Source organism: Choloepus didactylus, chromosome 6 (assembly GCF_015220235.1).
Source record: "Choloepus didactylus isolate mChoDid1 chromosome 6, mChoDid1.pri, whole genome shotgun sequence".
Lineage (NCBI taxonomy): Eukaryota > Metazoa > Chordata > Mammalia > Pilosa > Megalonychidae > Choloepus > Choloepus didactylus.
This window is the reverse complement of record NC_051312.1, coordinates 81067738-81080955: the sequence shown is the minus strand read 5'-3', so window position 1 is coordinate 81080955 and position 13218 is coordinate 81067738. Positions and strand designations below refer to the sequence as shown.

Below are 13218 nucleotides of genomic sequence, written 5' to 3'. Positions count from 1 at the left end.
AAACAATGGACAAGTACGGGTTTGAGAGGCAGCTCTTATTTCTTACTGCAGGTATAACTTTCTTGACCATTGGAAGCTAGAGGGGAAGAAATATTTTCACATCTGGTTTGAGTACAAATCATTTAGTGTCAAGAGAGTTGTAGCCAACGGGCTTATTCTAGCCTATACATATATAAGACAAAAACAGTCTTCAACAAATGGTCATTTCTGAAAAGGAACAAGAAAACATTTCTCAATCTTTTAAATCAGAGCAAGAGTCATTTTGGCTTTCCTTAAATGGCATATTTTATTAACTTAAGATTTTCTTTTAAAATATCACATTGATTTTTTTAACTGTATTTTAACCTGGATTTAGCTCCTGATCTTTATTTTTTATTCAATAATAGAGATCACTAGAGGATCTGGACTGTTAAAAAAACAGTTGATTAAATTGAGACAAACCAGGCATGACTAACTTTATATTAGACCTGACTAGCCATAGATACCAGCCTAGGGCATTCATTATATAGATGTGGATTAGTAAGAACAAGAATATTGCAGGCCATTACTTATATGAATTCTATAAAAGTCCTTGCATGGTATTCTAGAATCATTGAAGATACTTTCAAGGTCAGGCAGTTATAAGAATTTTATGCTAAGTACTCTAACAGTAATAACAAAAATATGTCAAGTAAGAATAATAACTCTGGCCAAGAAAGCTCCTAAAGAAGATTATACAGATTAATAATGCAACCTAGAAGAACTTGTGAGCTCTACTCTCTGGATAGTGTTTCTGGGAGATGACCACATGTTTACAAAGATATTGATGGTTCCACATCTGGGAGGCAGGAGAAGATCCATGTGAGAAAGTGTATATTTCATGTAACTCACAACACCCAGAAGTGAAGGTGAGAAAGACAAAGCAGGAATTTGGGGATGGTTTTAGGGTTGATTACAGGGAAGCACTGATATATTGTTTTTCCTGACCCAGATCCTGCTTTTGTCATTATCCTACCCACAGTGGTGTGATTGTAGAATAGGCCTGTGGATCAACTAGTCAGTCCTATGGCAGCCTCCAGTTCCGGCAGTGCTCTTTCTTCCACACTCTACCTCACAGGTGTCCCTGGCTATGAGGAATTTCACTACTGGATTTCCATCCCACTCTGTCTCCTCTATTTTATTGGAGTAATGGGCAACTGCATCATCCTATGTACTGTCCAGAGAGACCCCAGGCTTGGTGAACCTATGTACTACTTCCTGGCCATACTTTCACTCACTGACATGGGCATGTCCATGCCCAAAATGTTCTCAGTCTTCAGGGTGTTGTGGTCCATCTCCAGGGAGATCCAGTTTAATGTCTGCATGGTCCAAATGGTTTTCATTTACACTTTCTCCTTCACCGAATTATCTGTACTCTTGGCCATGGTCCTTGATCAGTATGTGGCCATCTGCCACCCTCTGCAATATGCTACCATTCTCACCCCAAAACTCATCACCAAGATCGGAATTGCAGCCCTGCTTAGGAGTGCCTTTGCCATGATTCCACTCCTGGCCTGACTGGCCTTCTTCCCCTTCTGCTGCTCCCATATCCTTTCTCATTCTTACTGTCTGCACCAGGATATGATCCGCCTTGCCTGTGCTGATACCAAGTTTATTGTTATAAATGGATTGGTTCTCATCACTGTGCTATGGGGAATGGACTCTTTGGGTATTTTTGTGTCTTATGTTTTCATCCTCCTCTCAATGTTGAGAATTGCCTCTCTAAAGCAGAGGCTTAAGGCCCTCAATACATGTGCTCCCCACATCAGTGCTGTGCTCATTCTATATGTGCCCATGATTGGACTGTCTATTGTCCATCATTTTGCCAAACACTCCTCCCCTCTCATTCTTATTTTTATGGCTCATGTCTACTTACTGATTCCACCTGTGCTCAACCCAATCATCTATAATGTGAAGACCAAGCAGATTCACCAGGGAGTCCTCCACATGCTTTTTCCCCCAAAATTCAGTTCTACTGTGCGGTAAGCATGTCCTCAAGGCAATGGTAGGTTAAGTCCCAATGATGTAAACTTGCTGATTTGTCTTCTCTATATATGTTGGTACCATATTTGCCAACAAAGAACTACCTAAACAGCAGAAATAAAGACATCAGAAGAAGCACAAAGGGGCCTTAAAAGAGAGAGTTAGAGTCCCCTGGCACTACACAGCCTGAGTTCACATTATTATGTCCTGGCAAGGGTTACAAAATATTGGTTTAAAGGTATCTTAATAATTGCATTCCCTTCTTGTACATACTGTCAGAACAAATTATAGCTGTCTTAGGAATACCTGTTTAGAGGCTGGTAGAAGCAGGATACCAAACATCTATGTTTTTAAATTCTTATCCAGGGCTGTTTTCAATATATGAAGCTATCTTTTCTAATATCTCTGAAATTATCTAGCACATGGATTTGCATGAAGTTGTTAAAAATATACTTGAAAATATAATTGAATTTTTTAGGTCACATACTTTTGTTTTCTCAAAACAAAAATAAAATAGGGAATAAAAGGATTTTTTAAATGCTTTATGGCCCTCAGTATTTGCATATGTCTTCATAATAGGTAATATGTTTTTGCATGTCTTATCTTAATCTAATTTCTATTGAGCAGGAATGTATCTCAAACTGTTTGCTACCTTCAGGAACTAGTGCTAAGCTTTGTTCAAAGGAGATAATCAATAACAATTATTGAGTATATAAATGATTAAGAAATTAATCAGTGAAAAAAATGCCTAGTTTGGATACTGAAAAAAAAAAAAAATCCTTCTGAAAGCCTACTCTGCCTGTCTGGAAAATCTAAAAACAATCCATATCCAGAAGCCAAAATAAGTAATCTGCATTTTGTCTATCAATCCCCTGTCATTAAGCAAAAAGGTAATGCAATTTTTTCATAAAGTCAAATTCTGTCCTTTAGATAATGTACTGGTAATCTTGATTCTTCTTCAGAAAGCCTTTTTTGTCAAAACCAGATGGAAAGAAAAAAGTAGAAGAAAACCACTAGTTCCTTCATCATCCAGGAGGCTGGAATTTTATTCAATGTGAAGTGTTGCTACAAAACATGTTATCCCAATTGGCCACTCAGTCAATCAATCTAAAACTTGAACAACAAAACCATCATTTTCTTCAAACCACTCTATGAATAGTCACCCAATAACACACAGAATCTAAAAACAGCCACACACATTTATAAAGAGAATTTAATGATATAAAATTGTTCAAGGTACTCAATCTAATTAACTTAATCACTAGACCAGGTATGTTTTTATGTACGATTCATCACACAATTTTTATTGTTTGGATGACAAGGAAATATTTTAGCTCTTTTATAAACCAAGAGGCATTTTTTTTTTTCTCTTGGAGGAGAGAGATTATGCAATGTGAGGATTATGGCATATAGGTTTATGGGTGAGAAAGAATGTCCCAGTTACTACAGAGTGCAATGTGGAAGGTTTGATGTGAAAAGAGCTAAACTAGGAAAATGTCATCTGCTAATAAAAAAGAGTGAATAAACCAAATTTTCATGATCCTGACCAATTCCTGTTATTTTCTTCTGTCAAGAACTGCCTGGACACACACTTGTTCCTATTAAACCAGAATACTAAGATATACTACTCTCCAGGTATAACAGATTGATCCACATTTAGCAATGTTAACCAATCTGAGGCAATTATACTTATTGTCTCAATGTCATTACAGCTGAGACATTTGAGACATTCCCAGAAAAGACAATCAGACTCTCCTATTGTAAAGTAATATAGCAGTCCCACTTTTGTCTTCCTGGGCCTGGGATATTCAGTTCGTCCTTGGATGTCATGATATAACTCAGAATATTTTAATAGAATATTCTGCATTTTGTATACTTAATTTCAGTATAGTCAATTTCTATTGTGTAATCAAAAGAATCTTTGTTACACTAAGTCATTAAAAAAGATAAATAGATCTTTTCTGGAGACTAAGGCATTATTCACCATTGGCAAGAGATGGAAACAGCCCAAAATGTCCATCATTGGACCAGTGGATAAACAAACTGTGCTATATACATACAATGGAATATTACACAGCTGTAAGGCAGAATAAAGTCATGAAACATGTAAATGTATAAATATAAGAAAATTTTCACTTGAGGGAGAACAATTGAATGTCATCATTGCAAGGTGTTAAAAGTGGAATGATATATGAAAGAAACACATTTAATGCAAACTAGGGTCTATGGTTAACAATAGCTTTGACATGTTCTTTCATTAATTGTGACAAAGGCAATTTACCAAAGCTAAATATCCAATAAGAGAGGAATTTAAGGGAGGGGTATGGAATACTTGCTGATGTTATTGTTTCTCTTTTTTCTCTTTTTCTTTCTTTGTGGAACAAATGGAAATGTCTTCATATAGATTGTGGTGGTGAATGCATAAATCTATGATTATGCCGGGAACTTCTGTTTGTACTCAAGATGGTGTGCCAGTTTGGATGTATTATGTCCCCCAAAATGCCATATTCTTTAATGCAATCTTGTGGGGACAGACATATTAGTACTGATTAAGTTGGAATCCTTTGATTCAGTGTTTCCATGGAGATGTGACTCAATCAACTGTGAGTGAAAAGTTAGGATAATTTCTATGGAGATATGGACCATGCCCATTCAGAGTGGGTCTTGATTTAATCACTGGAGCCCTATAAAAGAGCTCACAAACAGAAGGACCTCAGAGCAGCTGTCAGTAGCATTTTGGAGAGCAACTGAGAGAGATATTTTGGAGGTGGCCATTAAAAACAGACTTATAATAGCTCAGAGTTTGCTCTGGAGAAGCTAAGAGAGGACAAAATGCCCCAAGAGCAACATATTGAAGAATGCACAGGAGCTGAGAGAGGAGCTGAAACACAACCTGGGATCAGCAGACACCGGCCATGTGTCTTCCCAACTAACAAGAGTTTTTCTGGATGCCATTGGCCTTCCTTTGGTGAAGGTATACTTGTGTTGAGGCCTTAATTTGGACATTTTCATGGCCTTCAGACTATAGATTTGTAGCCAAATAAACCCCCTTTATAAAAGCCAATCCATTTCTGGTGTTCTGCATTAAAGGCAGATTCACAAACTGGAACAGATGGATTTTATGGTGTGTGAATAAAACTATTTAAAAAAAAAAAACAAGGGATACAAGTGCTGAAGAAGAGGTGAAGAGAGAGATACACCTATTCACTCTTGGTGGGGAAGTGAAATGCAGCCCCTCTGGAGGGCAGTGTGGTGGTTCACAGGAGGCTAAATATAAGGTTGCCACATTATCCCGCAACCCTGATATTAGACAAAGACTTGGAAAATGAAAGCAGGGACATGAATAGGCATTTTCACACTGGTGTTTATGGTGACAGTATTCAGGATCTGCAATGGATGGAGGTGGCCTAAGGGTACATCAACAGATGAATGGAAGGGCAAATTGTAGTGTATACATATAATGCAATAATGAGCAGCAACAGGAAGGAATGAAGTTATGTGGCATGCAGCTAGGTGAATGAACCTTGATGACATTATGTTGAGTGAAATAAGCCAGAACCCAAGTAGCAATATTGTATGGTCTCACTAATATAAACTAACTATAATGAGCAAACACTGAGCATTGAATTCAAGTGCACAGATTTTCAGGGGCTAAAAAAATGGACAGATAATGGTCTATTGATTATTAACAAGTACAGAATGTTTAAATAAGTCTCAATATAAAGGTTCCTAGATTGTATGCTCTTACAGCAGTCACATCTATGCCTGGGTTTTAACTGTTATCTTTGAATTCTGAGATGCTGTGCTCTTTGTGTATAACCTGGTTGTTTCCTGGAACTTTAGGTTCTGTGTGACACCTGAGGTTCAGAGTTAGTGTTCTGCAGCTCTGAAAGTTGGCATTACTCCATACAGCGACTGTTAAAGAAGCTGGGCAAGAGATCAGATTCCAATTAGATATATGAATGTAACAAACCTAGTTAGGATTAAGGTAAATTGGAGTACAGGGTAAAGAATGACGTCGGTATTTTAAAACATCAACTCTGTGTAAGACCGAAGGAAGAGATGTTCATTTGGTCCAAAATTTAAATTTTCTGCAGCATACTATCTAATTTAACCTGTCTGGTCAGTTTATTTAAACAACCGAATACATGGAACCTAGAACAGGGAATGAGATCCTATAATTCTGTAAGGTTAATGCAATATTCAGATACATTCCAGAATATTTTGGGCAGAAAATCAAAAAGTATTTGAAAAATCTTCTTGAGGGACTGGGGAAAAATGTGGAACTATTAAGCTTCCCCACCAGGGGAATTCATGATGTTCTCTCAGACACTAGGAATTCACAATTGATTAAGCCAAGCCCTCAAACTTGAGGCTTGCTCTTATGAAACTTTTTTTGCAATGGTGAAGCTAGACCATCCTGGAACTATTCCTAAGAATCATCCCCAAAGAGCATATTTTGTTGCCCAGATGTGGCCTCTCTCTTTAAGCCAACTCTGCAAATAAACTCACTAAACTTCCCTCTACAGGGGCAATGACTCCCAGGGGTATAAGTCTCCCTGGCAATGGGGACATGACTCCCAGGGCGAATCTGCCCTAGAGTCATGGCATTGAAAGTGCCTTCTGGACCAAAAGGGGGAAAAGAAATGGAACAAAAAAGATTTCAGTGGCTAAGAGATTTCACAAAGAGTAGAGAGGTCATTCTGGAGGTTACTCTTATGAAAGTTTTAGCCAGATATTGCAAACTACCACAGTATGCCAAGCCCCACCAACTCCCTAAAAACCCCAGGGAGTACACTGGGCTCTACCTAAAACTCTAAAAAATTTTTCTTAGTAAGTTTATTTTTTCAGAAACTTAAGTCTTCCAGATTGACCTATGCCACATAAGCCCTGAAGCCCAGAGTTAACTGTCTCTACAAGAACATCAACCAGTTTTATGCCTCTACCCCATAAGGTCAACATCATTTTCTGGCACAAAGAAGTTAAAATGGTCATTGCCCAGATATCCCTGGAGACTGAGAAAAAGATCAAATGAGAAGGAGGAGGATTAACTGAGAAATTTGGATTTAACATATGACTGCAAATACTAATTCAATATATAGATATTTCTTTTCAGTGTCTAGTGTTTTAGAACAGCCAGAAGGAAATATTTGAAGCTGTTGAACTGTATTCTGGTAGCCTTGATCTTTCATAATGATTGTATAACTATATAGCAAAACAAAAACAAAAACAAAAACAAACAAAAACAAACAAAAAAGGCAGTTATCCATGTTTGTATGGATTTCCTTCTGGATATTTTGCTCTGTTCCACTGAACTATACATCTCTCTCTGACAATACTACACTGTTTTAGTTGACCTACCTCTATTGTAAGACTTACAATTGGGTAGGGTGCAATACAGGCAATTAATAAGAGAGAGAGGTAAGGGGCATGGGATTTTTGAGGTCCTCTTTTTGCTTTTCATTTCTTTTCCTGAAGTAATGGACCTGTTCTACAAATGATCATGGCATTGAATACACCAATATGTGATGATATTATGAACCACTGAATTTATACTTTGGGTGGATTGTATGGTACATTAAAAAATAATCTTTATTACACTAAGCCATTTAAAAAGATAATAAATACAGGTTTTCTGGAAACTAAGGGAAAGGTTTTTGAGAGGAAAGGAAAAGAAATATTTTACCAACAGATCCAATATGTTACAAAAGGATATATGTGAGAGTTGGTTATACAGAAGAATCTACATTAATTATTTGATTAATTGCCATTTTTTTTATTCAACAAATACTTCATATGTTATTTGTATGTTCTGGTTCCCATGGATGTAATGGTAAGCTGAGGTTTGGAAGTAACTCCTTAATTTATGTGGTTTACATTTTGGCCACTCCATTGCAAATTGACAAAGAAGAGATATTGTTGTTTACACAAAAAGGATACTTAAATCCTCCAATTTGCTACAGAGGAATTCCACTGATTTTACCCAAATAGATTAAGAAACTCCTTGGTCATACCTGAACAGTTCCGTTCCATCTTCCTGTTTGCCCCATATCAGGGATTCTGAATATTTAAACTCTATTCAGAGGTTAGGTTTTCCGGGAACAGATCTGCCCACACTGATTCAGACATGGCATTCAAGTGTGTTGACTTATCCAGACTTCCCTATTCCTCATTGCTTCACAAACTTTGGGTCATTGTGTGTGTGTGTGTGTGTGTGTGTGTGTGTGTGTGTGTGTGTCTATAGAACCCCAGTGCTCTCATTCTTATCTCTTTGGTCTTCACCCAATAAACAAGGGGCTCATGGTAGGTGGTACCAGTAAGTAGAGGTTTGCCAGGAGGATAAGGCTACTCCTGGGCATGTGGGACCCAAAGAGGTGGTAAAAAGGAGAAGAAAGCTAGAATACAGAATATCAGTATGACACATATCTGAACTCCACAGTTTCCAAAGGGCTTTGTCTGGGACTCCCTTCAAGGTAGTCAGAATACTGTGTGCAAGATTAACTAGTAGGAGAGTGAGACAAGGATAAAGTCCAGCCCTGTGGTGAGGAGAGCAGCTGAGAGCCCATAAATGCTATTAAGGGTGATGCTATTGCACGCCAACCTAGCAATTCCCATGTTCTCACAGTATGTGTGATGGATGATGTTGGTTTGGCAAAAATGCAACCAGAGAATGAGAAGGACAACAGGGGTGAACACAGTCACACTTTGGGCCACCAGAGCCAATCCCACCTTGCCAATGAGAAAACCTGTAAGTAGGGTTGTGTAGTGGAGTGGTGCACAGATGGCCACATAGCGATCAAAAGCCATGGCCAGAAGAACAGCAGATTCAGATAGGAACAGAGCATGAACAAAACACATCTGTGTGAGGCAGGCAGGAAACGTTGATGGAGAAGGGCCCTGCCAGAAGATGAGAAGCATTTTGGGCACTGTGACAATACAAAGGAGGACATCATTGAGTGCCAGCATGGCCAGGAAGAGAGACATGGGCTCATGGAGTTTCCTGTCCCAGGCCACCACTGCTATAACCAGGCCATTGCCTATCACAGCCAGAAAGTACATGAAGCTGAAAGGAAATGAGATCCAGATGTGGAAGTCTTCTAATCCTGCGACACCAGTCAGCAGAAAGGCAGTGAGTTAGACGTTGTTATAGAGAGGTGACCAAAGTCTGTTACACGAAAAGCAGAGAAAAGAACTGGAATGAAAAATAGAAGAAAGTAGATTTTCATTTCTAGTCAAATCCTAATCATTCTTTTTGGTATGATAGACTGCAAATGTAACAATGCCATGTATATAATTTATGCTTCTCCAGCTCAACAATAATTTCTTAATTATAAACAAAATGTGATTTCTCTCTTTCCTCTCTATAACACCGTATAAAAGAAGGGTAGAATTACTGCCCCATTCTTCTGTGGCCAAATGAATGGCAGAAGAAGGGTTAGGTGGTAGACTGATGAAGAACTGGAGACAGCATGAAGTTACAATTATTGCTTCTCATCCTGGGCTGCTCATTATGTTCCTGTGGCTTAATTTTTCTACAATGAAGAAAACAGTTCTACTCCTCTACTTCTCATTGAAACTTTTGAAGATAGTTGTTGAAATAACATTGAATAAATTGTTGTGCAAAAGTTGTAATAGTCTCATACACTAATAACCACTGACTCACATCAGTCATGAAATTGAGCCAAAGGAGACAAGGAAGATTTGAGAGGGCGGAATGTTTTCATTCAGAAGAAGATAATCATAATTATTCAGTACCTATCATTGAAAGAGCCTTACACATAGCATAATGACTGCCATTTTCATGCCCATCAACAAGGTAACAAAATTGAATTGTAGAAGTTTTTACAGCAGGGGTTGTTATTTTAATATCTCAAATAACATTATAGAATAAAAACAGTTTTTCTTTAAAACTGTTTCAAAGTATGCTGTTTCGGGGCCTATAAAACAACCTCAATTCAATTGTCCAAGTTTGTAATCCAAAACAGTAATTTTTGCAAAGCCACTTATGTGTTTATCAAAATTTTCAGACTGCAAGTCTTTGGAAGTTTCAAAGAGATATGCATAATTAACACTACTGCCTTAAGTATTAAGCATTTGCACAGACCTCACTTTTCATGAGCAGGTGCCACACCACCAAATGGACTTAAAACTACCTTGCAAGATATCTATCAATCATTCTTTGTGTTACTTGAAATCCTAACCAATATTATCCCAAGCCTTAATAAGTAAGGGAAACACACTGTCACATTATCAATATGTATTTCTTATTCTCTCTTTCTTTTTCTTTCTTTCCTTCTGTCCAAAGTTGGTTAAGAAGAAAAGACAAAACTGCTGGTCAAAGAGCACACACATAGAATAGATGTGTTGGCTTTAATGGAAGGTCTTATAATGATCTTGTTACAACATGGAGGACTAAGCACAATTTCATGGGAGTCTCTTAATACTGAGACTTTGCTTCATTTATCTGGTTGTCTCTTAGGAGTTCTTGGCCTTTGCTGTATAACAAACAACCACACAGTAAATGTCAGCATATTTTGATAGAAGGTATATCACAAGTCAGCATAGTAAGGAGCAAAACAGCATTAATAGTTAAAAAAAAAAAAAAAAAAAAGGAATTAAAATTTCAAACATGCATCAATGCTTAAAATGTGAAAAACATTTTACTGAAAACTACTCTAAGCGCTTTACATGCATTATCCAATTTAATGGTTACAACTGCTTTATGAGGAAGCTACATTATTATCCTTTTCTACATAAGAGGATACTTAGGCATTGAAGGATAAACTTTCTCAAGGTAACATCACTAATGAATGTGTAAACTTTGTTTTCAAACTCAGGAATCCTAATTCCAAAACCCCCAGTTTTAACCTTTAAGCCATTTTAATTTCCCTTTTAAATGAATGGCTTTTCTAAACCATTAGGAACATAAAGGGAAGATCTTAAATTTCTTCTTAGTACCTGCCACAGTGATAGCCCTAGGTCTTGGATAAGAAGTCAAGACCAGCTTTATAAGAACTCAGAGGGGGATATTCATACATCTGTGTGGTATGTTGATATCTATTTACAGAAACAAACCAACAGGGAATAATCTCTGGGCCTAGGAGGATTTTGCTTATTATATTGGCTTAAACCTGAAAACCCACAGTCTGTATTTGAATTAGCTGACTAAATCATCTCTTTAACACTTGTGAAATTATAATTTCCAATCTTGAACTGCATGTGATAATTTTATATCCCAGTCTTAGTTTCTGAACAACAACTGTGCACTTTTTTTTTTTTTTTGCCAGAATAGTATTTAGTCTTAAGAGAATACTATAAAATTACCAGGTGTCCTTTAATATGAAATTTTGTAGTTTTTCTGTGGAAAAAGTGTGACTGAACTTTGAAGAACTTACACTTTTCAAATGCATCTATTTTTATTTTTATTTTTCATCTTTAGAGTGATAAAACTATGGTTCTGATAATAATGTATTTCTAATCAGTGAGATTACAACTAGCTCTCCAACAAAACAGGCAATTTCCCATTTCTGGTGGTAAATTAGCACAATCTAGTATCTATTACTTCAATTTATGAGTCTGAAACCAACCCCTAAAGCATGCTTAATACCCAATCTCATATTATACTTGCAGATCAAAATGTTGATATATGTAATAAGAAATCTTACTTTCTTGGCAAAATACACAATTTTGAAATCTAGAAACAAACAATTTCCCTGAAATTGGTGCCTAGAAAATTTACTTAATAATCTTGATTCTCCTTATTGATTGTGGAATCACAGCCAAAGAGGATGGTCATAATGGCAGCTTTTATAGTGATTATATCCTTAAGGAATGCAATTTAGATCACTGTGCCTTCCTGGCAAGATGGGTTTTCTCCAGGCCAACAGGAGAGTCTGTTCTCTGGGAAATGCAATTTTTTTGATTCTGGCTATAATTTGTAATGATCTCCTCCTATAATATCTGCACCTTGAGAATATAAAAGGAATTCAGCTTTCACAGTGATAAACTAGAAGTTCACTATGTGTTTACTGCAATAAAAATGAGAACTTAGAACAATATCAAGAGGACCAGTGCCAATGAGGGAGTAGGGGAGGCATGCAAGAATTTACAAAAAAAAAAAACAACAAAACAAAAAAACCACGGTGTGACATCACATATTTTCTCACAGTTTCTCTGCTTCAGGAGCTCAGGCACTCCTTTGTTCTGTTCTCTGCTCAGGGTCTAGCAAGACTGCAGTCATGGATTTGCCAGCCTGTATTTTCATCTGTAGGCTCTATTGGAGAATATATTATTCTGCTATTTTCCAGGTTGTTGTCAAAATTCATATCCCCTGGCTGTGAGGCTGAGGACCTGGATTTATTTTTGGTGGCACTAGAGGCCAATCTCATGTCCTAGTGGAGACCGGTAGTTCGTGGAGTTCATCTATAGTTCTTGTCGTATGGGCTTCCTTAAAATGCCTCCTTATTTCATCAAGCCCTGGAGGACAATCTGTACCTCCAATCTGCTAAAATGGAGGAATTGGCTTCTCATCACCTTTGACATATATTTGTTCCATTCTATCCAACGGAAGCCTGTCACAGTTTGACCATACTCAAGGAGAGGGGCTTACACAAGGTGCGGACAACAGTAGGTAGGGAAACACTGGAGGTCACCTTAGATACTGTCCTGTCACTCTGGGTGTAAGATTTTGCTCCTTAACAGCAGGAGAACAGTCAAGTCTTTGTATATGTTCATATTTAAATATTGTATGCTGTTACCAGATGACTTTACTGTGATTTAAAAATCCATTTCTTTTTGGACATAGGCATATAAGGATGAATATAATGAGAACGATTGTGTCTCATTGAGGATAATATCTACCTTCATTGGCTGATGTAAATTTAAATCAATGGATAAATTTTAAAGTCTTGGAAGGAAAACAGTTACAATATAATAAGCAAAGACTTTCTCCCCAGTTCTGTTTTATTGGGCTTGAACTCTATGGTCATGCATTGAAATGTATCTTCTTAGTACTCTAAAATACCTTACCATACATATATAAATGGTGGAATCCACTTGGCAAAACCTTAGGCTCATACAAATTCAAGTAGCCATATTTTCCATGTCTGTACCTAGATACAGATTCTCCAAAAACATCATTCCTGGCAAAGCCAGTTTGTTTTCTTTTGTATCTTATTTTTAAAAATTTTTTATTCTCTGTATTTGCTCTTAAAATAC

General features: G+C 37.2%; 2 pseudogenes; one reads left to right on the top strand and one right to left on the bottom strand.

Moving 5' to 3' along the window:
- The first annotated feature begins 1044 nt into the window (after window positions 1-1044).
- On the top strand, window positions 1045-2004 carry LOC119537092 (annotated as a pseudogene).
- A 97-nt stretch (window positions 2005-2101) lies between these two features.
- On the bottom strand, window positions 2102-9135 carry LOC119537091 (annotated as a pseudogene).
- Window positions 9136-13218: the final 4083 nt, after the last annotated feature.